The sequence below is a fragment of the Octopus sinensis genome, linkage group LG23 (assembly GCF_006345805.1).
Source record: "Octopus sinensis linkage group LG23, ASM634580v1, whole genome shotgun sequence".
NCBI classification, from domain to species: domain Eukaryota; kingdom Metazoa; phylum Mollusca; class Cephalopoda; order Octopoda; family Octopodidae; genus Octopus; species Octopus sinensis.
The window spans coordinates 27200131-27213529 of NC_043019.1; the positions used below are offsets into that span (position 1 = coordinate 27200131).

General features: G+C 39.8%; 1 protein-coding gene across 2 annotated transcripts in view; it reads left to right on the top strand.

The window, feature by feature from the left end:
* The first annotated feature begins 6679 nt into the window (after positions 1-6679).
* LOC115223388 overlaps positions 6680-13399 on the top strand; it is an 81924-nt gene continuing 75204 nt past the window's right edge. Inside the window, exon 1 of one of the 2 annotated variants that reach the window (XM_029793900.2) lies at positions 6680-6778. The gene's annotated coding sequence lies outside the window, so the exon portion shown is untranslated. Of the gene's footprint in view, positions 7186-13399 lie in introns of both variants that reach the window. The other variant, XM_029793899.2, reaches the window with a different exon arrangement.

Here is a 13399-nt window from a genome sequence, read left to right on the forward strand (position 1 = left end):
TTAGTGGTATTTCGTCTGCCGTTACGTTCTGAGTTCAAATTCCGCCGAGGTCGACTTTGCCTTTCATCCTTTCAGGGTCGATTGAATAAGTACCAGTTACGCACTGGAGTCGATATAATCGACTTAATCCGTTTGTCTGTCCTTGTTTGTCCTCTCTGTGTTTAGCCCCTTGTAGGTAGTAAAGAAATAGGTATTTGTCCCTTCATTCCCTGCCGTGTTCATAATCATCCCCAAACTCATTAAAATTCCAAGTCACAGACTATTTTAATTCTACCAAACTTATTTACCATAACCTCTAAACTCAGAAAAATCTCTCTTTGTTCTTATTAAATCGTGGTGCTGTTGTTCAATGCCTAGCTGGAGCAACCAGTTAATGTAAATTAATGACTAAAAAATGAAGTTGACATTCTTGTCCTTCGGGAAACCCCTTCAAAAAAATCTTTTATCGTTTGTTTCAGCCATGAGACTGCAGCCATGCTGGGGCACCGCCTTGAAGAATTTTAGTCGAATGTATTGACCCCAATACTTATTTTGTAAAAGCTTGGTACTTATTCTATCAGTCTCTTTTACCGAACCACCAAGTTACAGGGACGTAAACACACCAGCACCGGTTGTCAAGCAGTGGGGGGACACTAACACAGACACAAAGTCACACACGCATAGATATATATGCACATATATACGACGGGCTTCTATCAGTTTCCGTCTACCAAATCCACTTACTTGGCTTTGGTAGGCATGAGGCTGTAGTAGAAGACACAAGGTGCCACGCAGTGGGACTGAACCCCAAACCATGTTGTTAGGAAGTAAACCTCTTACCACACAGCCACGCCTACGCCTAAAATACTCGGTACCTCTTGCTTTGATTTCCTCCAGATGTACAGTCCCCAATTATACTCTTGAAGCCAGACAAAAGGACAAAAAATACAGCACAATGAAAAGGACTTTAGCCTGATGACAGTTACAGAATTCGCCATGAAAGAAGCGGTGGGTGTGAGATAATACAATAGGAAATGTTCATAAATCTTTCCTCTAGAAACAGTTAAACACCTGCCTGCAATTTTTCCAGTATCCAATAACAGCTGGAAACTTCCATGGCCACCAAAATGACAGCGACTACAACAGAAAAAGGCCTCCGGGGAAACAATCAGAACCTGAGCTAATCTTTACCTGGTTCTATTTTTACCTGAGTTCATCACTACCTGGGTTAATCATTACCTGTGCCCAATTTAAATCATCTACCAGCCACCGAACCTCAATATACAAATCAAGTAAAAAGGAACTTTCTCCTCAGCAAGGTAACAACATGAATCCACTACTGATCTTGATTTCTTAAGAAAACATGAAAACCAGAACCGTCTTCCAGGAGAAAGTCCTGAATGACTTTGTAAGAGTTAGCACTTCCTTCTCTAAGCTTGGATTCGAAATCGAATCCAAGAATCATCGGTCGTCAAATACCAATGCATGTATAGGCGCGAAATTAAGAATCCATTTGTTCTGTCAAAAAGTGATTGATCATCTCCCTTTGACCTACGACCTGAGCCATGTCAGGCGATGTTCAACTGGACAAACGATGACCTACTTAAGTAGTAACTCTGTTGCAGTATAGCTATCTTTCTAGCTGTCTCAAATATTATAAATACAAAGGGAAAAACAGAGAAACACACAATCGGAGCTGACACAGCAGCAGACATCCCGCGTTTTGGAGACGACTAGAGAAATGCCTACAGGTTACTGTTCTGAATGATTCACGCACATACCCACACACACACAAACATATTCATCTTTAATATGTGTTCTGTACAAGCAATGCGTAGCATTTGCTTACATTTTTATGTAGTGGACTTATAACCCATGTAAATAAATCCCTGTTTAATCATGAAACAGTTTATGTATTTATTTACGCACACACACATCCACTACAACTTCACAAATAGTTCACTGCAGACAACCTAGTCAACTGTCAACCTAGATCTCTACTGCACTATCTTTTCGAACCACTGGAGCGAATCATGCTCAAACGACTAACACACCAATTTCCGAAGCCGTCATACTCACTGAACATGTCGGTTTTAGATCAATGCGTAATACATTAAAACGTTTGCTGTCGTTCATGTGTTAAGTGAAAATATGAGTAAAAACAGTAAACAGATCCCGTCTTTGTAGACCTGTCAACAGACCACAATTCTGTTTAGTACGGGGGCCTCAAAATGAAATTTACCAAAATCATTAATGGATCGAACGTTATGAGAACAAAGTGATCTTAAAGGAGAAACTGTTCTCCTGTGACCAACACAACAGCGATTCGCATATTTGCGTTTGATTGTACCAGAACGTATTAAGAATAACGATACAATTCACCGTTTCGAGTCACGCTGTTCGCCATGCGTATGACGAATTATTATTATCGGTTGGCAGATAACAGCGTGGATCGGTGAACTGTTTGTTCACTGAAATTATAAACAAGGCTATCGGCTCTTGTTTAGATTAATAGGTCCGAACACTTCTGGTAAACGATGCACACCATGTCGAAACATTGGTGTTCTAGAATCCTATGTACTAATGAATCGAATGTGTTATGTGTACATGGATGTAGTAAAGGAGTTGTTCACTTCTGACCAACAGAGCAGCGAGAGCTGGCAGAATCGTTAGCACGTCGGGCGAAATGCTTAGCGGTATTTCGGCTGCCGTAACGTTGTGAGTTCAAATTCCGCCGAGGTCGACTTTGCCTTTCATCCTTTCGGGGTCGATAAATTAAGTATCAGTTACGCACTGGGGTCGATGTAATCGACTTAATACCTATGTTTGTCCCCTCTATGTTTAGCCCTTTGTGGGTAATAAAGAAATAGGTATATTTGCGTTCAAATCTGAAAGAATTAGTTTCAAATTTTGGCACAAGGCCAGCAATTTTTAGGGAAGGGGTAAGTTCATTACATCGATCCCAGTGTTCAACTGGTAATTTTATCGACCCCGAAGGGAGGAAATGCAAAGTCGACCTCGACGGAATTTGAACTCAAAACGTAAATGCGGACGAAATACCGCTTAGCATTTTATCCGGCGTGCTAACGATTCTACCAGCTCTCTGCCTTAACTTTCAGAGATTGTTTGTTCCTTCTCAAGCCATGCCTGGCTCATAGGGCCGTTTCCCGGTTTCCTTTGTGTATAGGTTCCCCAACTGGACGGGACGCAGGAGGAAAGAGTGAGAGAAAGTTGTGGCGAAAGAGTCAGCAGAAGTTCGCCATTGCCTTCTGCCGGAGCCTCGTGGAGCTTAGGTGTTTCGCTCATAAACACACACATCTCCCGCTCTGAGATTCGAACCCGCGATCCCTCGACTGCGAGTTCGCTGGTCTAACCACTAGGCCATGTACCTCCACAACTTTCAGAGATACTGGTTTCAAATTCTAGCACAAGGCTAGCAATTTTTAGGGAAAGGGTAAGTCAGTTACATCGATCCCAAGCGTTCAGCTGGTACTCATGTTATCGACCCCGAAAGGATGAAAGGCAAAGTTGACCTCGGCGGCATTTGAACTCAAAACGTTCGGCCCAACCACTTTAAATGGAGCATACAATATTGTAAATAATATATAATTATAGTTATTATTAAAAAGGATCTTTGTGTGTCGCTCTTCTCCATAATTGACAACCTTCGGGTTTGTTTGCAAATTTATAAATATATACTCAAATTAAAATTACGGGAAATTGGTGTGTGGGCTGTGGGTGAATTAGGTGCGTACGGAGCCATTAAAGCATTGATGTCGTGTTCAATTCCCAGTGGTTAGGACCATCTTTTTCGGTCAGTTGTTTAGGTTTAGTCGCTTTAAATGGAGAATATATTATTGTAAATAATATACGTGTGTGTGTGTATACATCCTTTCCTTAAATAAATATATCATAATGTGTTCTCGAATTTTGTTCCTGTCTGCAATACACTCAACCGGCCTAATCCATAATAATCTTACATCAGCGTTGGATTAACCACTTTGCAAAATAAGCACCTGCGTAGGACATCAGAGGAAAGAGGCGCCACAGAAATGGTAAATGGTTTACGGCACAAAAGAAATCATTTAAAACTTGCTAAAATAATGTTTGAAGTGGTTCATATGATTGGAAATATAGTTTCGAAGCGTTAATGGTGTCAAAGTAAGGATCTGGTCAATGGCTTTGCAATTAGCAAAAGGTAGTAAACTTTTCAAATATAAAATGAAAGTCTACAAAAGTAAACATTTTCCATCTTAACATTAGTTTTGGTGGATCTTTTCGGTTTGAACGGCAGTTTTTTCTAGCGGTGTCATATGAAATTATCACCCATAATTATAACCCTAGTATCGATCTATTGCATTTCAATCTGATTTAGGGTTAGGGTTAGGGGTGGGGAGAAGGGTATCTTTTTTTCTTCACAAATGTAAATAAACCCAATCTATTTCTTAAACGAGGGACATATTCATACGGCACAGAATGGGGTTTTTTTACATCAGTAGACGTCAGTGATTGGTTGAAATTGCAGAAATTGAAGAAAAAAAAACAACAAATATCTTACAAACTATAGAATTTTCTCAATAAAGCCAATAGAAAAAGATGTTTTATAAACACATTCTACCAGTATATGAAGTTTAAAACTTTTTAGTTACCTAGAAATTATGTTAAAAACTGCCGTTCAAACCGAAAAGATCCTTTTAATGTTCCTGCAAGAAATTAATGATCTTTTCGGTTTGAACGGCAGTTTTTTCTAGCTGTGTTATATGAAATTTCCACCCATAATTATGACCCTAGAATCGATCTATTGAATTTCAATCTCTTTTAGGGTTAGGGTTAGGGTTAGGGGTGGGGAGAAGGGTATCTTTTTTTCTTCATAAATGTAAATAAACCCAATCTGTTTCTTAAACGAGGGACATATTCATACGACACAGAATGCTTTTTAACTCAAAAGACATCACTGATTGGTTGAAATTGCAGAAATTGAAGAAAACAAACAACAAATATCTTACAAACTATAGAATTTTCTCAATAAAGCCAGGAGAAAAAGATGTTTTATAAACACATTCTACCAGTATACAAAGTTTAAAACTTTTTAGTTACCTAGAAATTATGTTAAAAACTGCCGTTCAAACCGAAAAGATCCCATTAAAATCGAAAAGATCCCATTAAAATTTTCCAATAGAAATCAAATAAGGCTTTATTAAACCAGATAAGAACGACGCCGGGTCGTTTATCAAAAACGGTTTGCCTTGTGCAACGCCGGGTATTCTGCTAGTGTGTGTGTGTGTGTGTGTGAGTCGGAATTGTCTACGTTTGAGAACACACTTGTAAACTGGCGAACTGTAATTCCCCACGTGTGTGTGCGTGCGTGTGTGAACCTAAAAGTGTGCGCGATAACAAGTTGGTGACGAGGATAACAAAAAGGGGGGAAAAAAAACACAAATCCAAAACAGCCTTCATACGCATGCGTCAGACTTGTTCTGCTGTATGTTTACACCTGCTGTCCTGTAGTTTTAATGAAAGAGAAAAATAAACCAAGAGAAAATATAGACCAGACGAGTAGACAGGTGTGTGTGTGTGTGTATCTCTATATTTATATGTATGTGTATATGTATGTTACATACATATATATATGTGTGTATGTATGTATATAACTATATATATATATATATATATGTATGTGTGTATGTATGTATATAAATATATATATATGTATGTATGTATATTTATATACATACATACATACATGTATGTATGTATATAAATATATATATATATGTGTGTATGTATGTATATAAATATATATATATATATGTATGTATGTATATTTATATACATACATACATACATACATGTATGTATGTATATAAATATATATATATGTATGTGTGTATGTATGTATGTATATAAATATATATGTATATGTATGTATAAGTATATAAGTATGTATATATGAAGGTAGAGAGAGAGAGTGGGAACCAAGGGAGATGTAACGTACAGGTAATAAAAACAATGCGAAGGGCGTTGTGTTCAAAAAGTGTGTGTGTGTGCGTGTGTATTTGTGTTTGTCTAAGTGTGTTTGTGCGCGCGTGCATGTGAGAAGAGAGAGAAAGCATGTATGTGAGAGAGGGAGAGAGAAAAAGTCTATATGCGTAAGAGAGATATAGTGTGTTTGTTTGTGTATGTGAGAGAGAGAGGGGGAGAAAAGAGCAAGCGAGAAGGGAAGAAAGACACACAGAGAGAAGGGAAGAGAGACACAGAGATAGAGGGGGAAAGAGCAAGCGAGAAGGGAAGAGAGACACAGAGATAGAGGGGGAAAGAGCAAGCGAGAAGGGAAGAGAGACAGAGAGAGAGGGGGGAAAGCAAGCGAGAAGGGAAGAGAGACACAGAGATAGAGGGGGGAAAGAGCAAGCGAGAAGGGAAGAGAGACAGAGAGAGAGGGGGAAAGAGCAAGAGAGAAACAGAGAGAGAGGGGGAAAGAGCAAGCGAGAAGGGAAGAGAGAAACAGAGAGAGAGTGGGGGGAAGAGCAAGCGAGAAGGGAAGAGAGACAGAGAGAGAGTGGGGAAAGAGCAAGCGAGAAGGGAAGAGAGAAACAGAGAGAGAGTGGGGGGAAGAGCAAGCGAGAAGGGAAGAGAGACAGAGAGAGAGTGGGGAAGAGCAAGCGAGAAGGGAAGAAAGACAGGGAGAGAGAGAGATAGAGAGAAAGCAAGCCATAAGCCACCTAGACGGAAGTGGATCGCAAGCAAATGGGGGAGAATGGGACGAAGGAAGGGGGTGTCTCAGGTGCAACATCGACTTCAGGTAAAGACAAAAGTTGAGCGTCTTTTCTTTCTTTCACGACGGTGATAAACCGCCGTTGCAAGAGCGAGATATATATTTATATATATATATACACACATGTGTGTATATATATAAATATATATATATATGTAATATATACATACTGTATATAAAAGAAATATCGAACTTAATATTATTCTAATCGTTGTGGATATGAAACTTAAGAATATTTTAGATACGGAGACCTGTATATCTGGAGTTTAATTAACCAACCAAAGGATAAATAATATACAATATATATTGTATCACAGATATATACATCATATATATAAATATGTATCGTATATATATTATATAACTGTACGTATATAACAACATATATGCGTATGTGTGTTTATATGTACACCTGTACTGTTATAAAAATCCTGGTAAGTAACCGTTCATAGTTGTGTGTTTTTTAAAAATATTTTTTAAACTTTTACAACTTTTAATGTCTGCGTCGACCAAATGGATCACTTTATATATATATGTGTGTGTGTGTGTGCGCGTGTGTGTTATGCACACCTGTACTGTAACAATAATCCAGGTAAGCGACCACTGTTGGTTCTTTTGTTTGTTTTTTCTCGTCTTCTTTTATAACTTTTAATGTCTGCATCGACCAAAATTAGTAACAATATTTTATCTTGTTAGACTGGGGCCATTTTAGGGCACCGTCTGGAACATTTTTATTTCGATCCCTGTACTTTTTTTTTTTTCTTTGAGCCTGGTACTTACTCTATCGGTCTCTTTCGCCGAACCGACTGCTAAGTTACAGGGATGTAAACACACGAACACCGATTGTCAAGCGGTGGTGAGGGACACACATATACACGATGGGTTTCTTTCAGTTTCCGTCAACCAAATCCACTCACAAGGCTTTGGTTGGCCCAAAGCTATAGTAGAAGACACTTGCCCAAGGTGCCACACAACAGGACTGAACCCAGACCACGTGATTAGCAAAGTTTCTAACCAAACAGCCACGCCTTTGTGTGTGTGTGTTTATATACACACCTATACAATAACAAAAATCCTGGTTTTTCTAATGTTTTTTGGAAAGACTTCCTTTTGTGCCCCACCATAAAATTTTCTTTTAAATATTACACATGGTGGAAAATTGATTTCCTGCCGTGTCCTATAATAATAATTATGAGAAAATTAAGAATCTCTATTAAAAAAACTTCATTTCTGGGAAAGACTTTCACCTCTCCACCCCACCCCACCCCACCATTTTCTCCCAAATTTATTTATTTTTGTTTTTGTATTTTGCCAAAAATCCCCGTTTTCAGATACGGAGGTACCGGAAAATTGCAAAAAATCGGCATTATGAAATTTCCCCCCAACATTTTCGATTTTGCCTTTTTTTTCCCCCAACACCAACCCTAACACCCTAACGCTAAAACCCTAACCCTAAAACCATAACCGTAAGTACAGGAATGTTTTGAAATTTTTGTCCAAATCATGATGTCCATATTTTTCCGCATATTTTGAAAAAAAAAATGGTGTAAAAAGTTTTAAATGAAGGAAATGGTGGTGGGGGGGTTAATTTAGAAATGTCAATTTTTGCCAATTTTTTTGCAGATTCATATTCCCCATAGCCGAAAAGGGGGATTTGTGTCGAAAAAATTTTTTTTAAAGGATGGTTTTTGCAGGGGACAGACAGAAGTCTTGCCCATCTGGAAAGGCAAATTTTATAAAGTTAGGCAATTTAGGCCTTAACGTTAGGCAAATTGGGACATAAATATACGTAATACAGAATTAAAGTTAGGCAAATAGAAATTTTAAATTTTTATGACTTTCTCATCATTATCATTATAAGACATTGTTGGAAGTCAATTTTCCACCATGTCTAATATTTTTTTAAAGATTTTATGGGGTCGGGGGTACAAAAGGAAGTCTTTTCACAGTTAAGATCCTCCTTGGTTTATCTTGCAATATTATTTTATCTTTTGCTTGTTTCAATCATTGGACTTCAGCCATGCTGCGTCAATAGCTTGATTATTTAAAAAAAAATTTTTTTTTTTAATTTTTGTATGTTCGAAAATTTTCCACTGATGTAATATCCGTTTATTATAATTATTATTAAGGCAGCAAGCTGGCAGAATTGTTAGCATGCGAGGCAAAATGCTTAGCAGCATTTCATCTGACTTTACATCCTGAGTGCAAAATTCTGCCGAGGTCAACTTTGCCTTTCATCCTTCCAGGAGTCAATGAAATAAGTACCAGTGAAACACTGGGGTCTATGTAATTGACTAGTCCCCTCCCTTCAAATTTCAAGCCTTGTTCCTCTAGTAGAAAGGATTATCATTATTATTATTATTAAGGCAACAAGCTGGCAGAATCATTAGAACACTAGGCAAAATACTTTCAGAGTTCAAATTCGACTTCACTTTTCATCCTTTTGGGGTCAAGAAATTAAGTACCAGTTATGCACTGGGGTCGATGTAACTGACTAGTCCCAGGCTTTGTAATCTTAATTGAAGCGATTATGATTAAAAAGTCGGCGAGCTGGCAGAATCGTTTGCACGCTGGACAAAATGCTTAGCAGTATTTCGCCTGTCGCTACTATTAATAACATCGAATAATACTTTAGGAATGAGAACCCAGGTTCAAAATGTCCCCAAGACACCTGATGAAGGCTGGAGGGTATATCAGCTGAAATATTGTCATCATTATCATCATCATTGTTTAACGTCCGCTTTCCATGCTAGCATGGGTTGGATGATTTGACTGAGGACTGGCAAACCAGATGGCTGCACCAGGCTCCAATCTCGATCTGGCAGAGTTTCTACAGCTGGATGCCCTTCCTAACGCCAACCACTCCAAGAGTTTAGTGGGTGCTTTTACATGCCACCAGCACGGGGGGCCAGTCAGGCAGTACTGGCAACGACCTCGCTCGAATCTTTTTACACATGCCACCGGCACAGGTGCCAGTAAGGCAATGCTGGTAACGATCACGCTCGAATGGTGCCTTTTACGTGCCACCGGCACGGAAGCCAGTTAGCCACTCTGGCAATGATCACACTCAGATGGTCCTCTTAGTACCCTACCAGCTCAGGGCTCAAGATGAGGACAAATATCTATCAAATGTAAATAAAGTAAGGAGAATTTCTTTGAGGTGTTTGGATTATTATTTCCAACAAGTTGCATACAAAATATAAGTTTCCTTAAAGCATCAGTTTTCATTCCTGATTAACATGGCTGTTAATTAGCCAAGTTTGCTTTATGTTTATAGAAGTAATTACTAGAGTTATTAATGGCAAAAATAAACGAAATACAATTAATTTTCTTCTGAATTATAGCTTTATCCATCTCATTTCACCCTTTGTACTGGTTGTGGTTAATGATGGATGTGGACAATTATTTGTGCAAACCCATTATTAAAAGGTTAATGATAGGTTGGTACAACTATTTTAAGACTTGACATCCATTTATTATTTGTATTAAGTATTTAGATAACACTTGCTCACAAAATTACCTTCATGTTTTTGACAAGGTAAATGAACACTATATTTTCGTAAGGCCCTGGAAATGCAAAATTGCCTTATTTAAGTGGTGAGGTGACAGACAGGTTAGTAGGCTAGGTAAAGTGCTTAGCAACATTTTGGTCATCTTCATGTTCTGAGGTTGACTTTGCCTTTCATCCTTTCAGAGTGTACCAGTTGGATACTAGGGTCGATGTAATTGACTTATCCCCACCCCCAAACTTTCTGGCCTTGTGCCAAAATTTGAAAACAAAATATTCGTGGACTGTGCTAGTGACGTGTAAAAGACACCTGTCATGGCAACACATAACAGGCAGCTGTGATGGTGACACATAAAAGGCACCCTGACAACGACGCATAAAGGGTACATGTGACGGCAACACACAAAGGGTACCCATGGTGGTGACATGTAAAGGGCACCCATGATGGTGACGTGTAAAGGGCACCCGTGACAGTGACATGTAAAGGGCACCCGTGACAGTGACGTAAAGGGCACCCATGATGACGACACGTAAAGGGCACCCATGATGACGACACGTAAAGGGCACCCATAATGGCGATGCATAAAGGCCACCCATGACAGCAATGCGTAAAATCTACCCATGACAGCAATGCGTAAAGGGCACCCGTGATGGCGACGATTAAATGGTACTTGTGGCAGTGACGCTTAAAGGGCACCCATGATGGCGACGTGTAAAGGGCATCTGTGACGGTGACATGTTAAGGGCACCCATGGCAGTGATGCGTAAAGGGCACCCGTGGCGGTGGCACGTAAAAGGCACCCGCTACACTCATGGAGTGGTTGACACTAGGAAGGGCATCCAGCTGCAGGTACCATGCCAATATTACACTGGAACTTGGTACAGCTCTTTGACTTACCAGTTTCCGTCAAACCATTTGACTTACCAATTTCCGTCAAACCATTTGACTTACCAATTTCCATCAAACCATTTGACTTACCAATTTCCGTCAAACCATTTGACTTACCAATTTCCGTCAAACCATTTGACTTACCAATTTCCGTCAAACCATTTGACTTACCAATTCCCGTCAAACCATTTGACTTACCAATTTCCGTCAAACTATTTGACTTACCTATTTCCGTCAAACCATTTGACTTACCAATTTCCGTCAAACCATTTGACTTACCAATTTCCGTCAAACCATTTGACTTACCAATTTCCGTCAAACCATTTAGCATCAACAGATGCTAAATGATGATGATGATGAAGGAAGGTGATGAGCAGTCAGAATTAACTCACCAGACACAATGCTTAGCAGCATTTCTTCCATCTTTACATTCAGTGTTCAAATTCCACTGAGGTCGACTACACTTCCTTCCTTTGCAGATTTATAGCATGTTTCAGTTGAGTTCTGGTGGTTGACTAGCCCCTCCTGGCATAATGTCAAGCCTTGTGTCTCCGGTTGATAGAATTGAATTTTGGAGAAGAGGTTGTGAGTTCAAATACTATATTTACATTGTGAGTTCAAATACTGCTTGGGTTACTTACAACCTTTCATCTTCCCTGGGGTTAATAAAATTAATATAGGTGCAGGTGTGGCTGTGTGGTAAGAAACTTGCTTTCCAACCACATGTTTTCGGTTCAGTCCCATTGCATGGCACCTTGGACAAGTATCTTCTACCGTAGCATTGGGCCAACCAAAGTGAGTGGATTTGGTAGATGGAAGCTGTAAGAGGCCCATCGTGTATATAAGCATGTGTGTGTCTGTGTTTGTCCTCCACCACCACTTGACAACCAGTGTTGGTATGTTTACATCCCAGTTACTAACCAGTTCAGCAAAAGACACCAATAGAATAAATACCAAGTCCTGGGGTCAATTCATTCAACAAAAAATTCTTCAAGGCAGTACCCCAGCATGGCCATAGTCCACTGGCTGAAACAAACAAAAGATAGAAATCAAATACTGATAGCAATTCAATCAATTGTTCTAAAATGTTTGGCACTTTCTTAACCACATCTGGTCCTCAAACGATTCTTTGTATGCTTTACTGCTAAGCATGGCTGCAGAAGAGAGTCTGGGTTAAGGTGTGTCCAGATAATGGTTACTCACCCATGTAGGGATGGGCTACTTGCATATTTCTATGTATTTATATGACTCAGCAAGCCAAATGAGACCATAACCTCGTGACCTATGCCCCGCCAAGCCAAGTGAGACCATAACCTCATGGCTTATGTCAGGGGTGTAACCAGCTCACTTATGCGTACCTTTCCTTCATTGGATACTAAACTCTGCTTGCGAAGACCTGTTGAGGCAAGTGAAATCAAGATCAAATTCAATGACTGGTATCTGTGCTAGTGGAGCGCTAAGAGTACCATCCGAGCATGATCATTGCCAGAACAGCTGACTGGCTTCCATGCCGGTGGCACGTAAAAAGCACCATTCGAGTGTGATCGTTACCAGTATCGCCTTACTGGCTTCCGTGCCGGTGGCATGTGAAAAAACATTTGAACGAGGTCATTGCCAATGCTGCTGGACTAGCTCCTGTGCAAGTGGCACATAAAAAACACCATTTGAGTGTGGCCATTGCCAGTACCGCCTGACTGGCCCTCATGTCAGTGGCACGTAAAAGCACCCACTACACTCTTGGAGTGGTTGGCATAGAAACTCTACCAGATCAGATTGGAGCATAGTGTAACCATCTGGTTTGCCAGTCCTCAGTCAAATCGTCCAACCCATGCTAGCATGGAAAGCAGACGTTAAACAATGATGATGATCTATTGTGCATGATTTACTTGTCTTCACGTTTTTACAATCGCTTTGATGTACCAGTATAGTGTATCACATCCTCACCTCACCTTTCTTTGCATATGTGCAATGAATATAATGAATATGTGTGTGTGTGTGTATATATATATATATATATATATTCCGTGGTACTCTGTCAGTTGTGATGACGAGGGTTCCAGTTGATCCGATCAACGGAACAGCCTGCTCATGAAATTAACATGCAAGTGGCTGAGCACTCCGCAGACATGGGTACCCTTAATGTAGTTCTCAGGGAGATTCAGCATGACACAGAATGTGACAAGGCTGGCCCCTTTGAAATACAGGTACAACAGAAACAGGAAGAAAGAGTACAGCACGGTTTGCCACCACC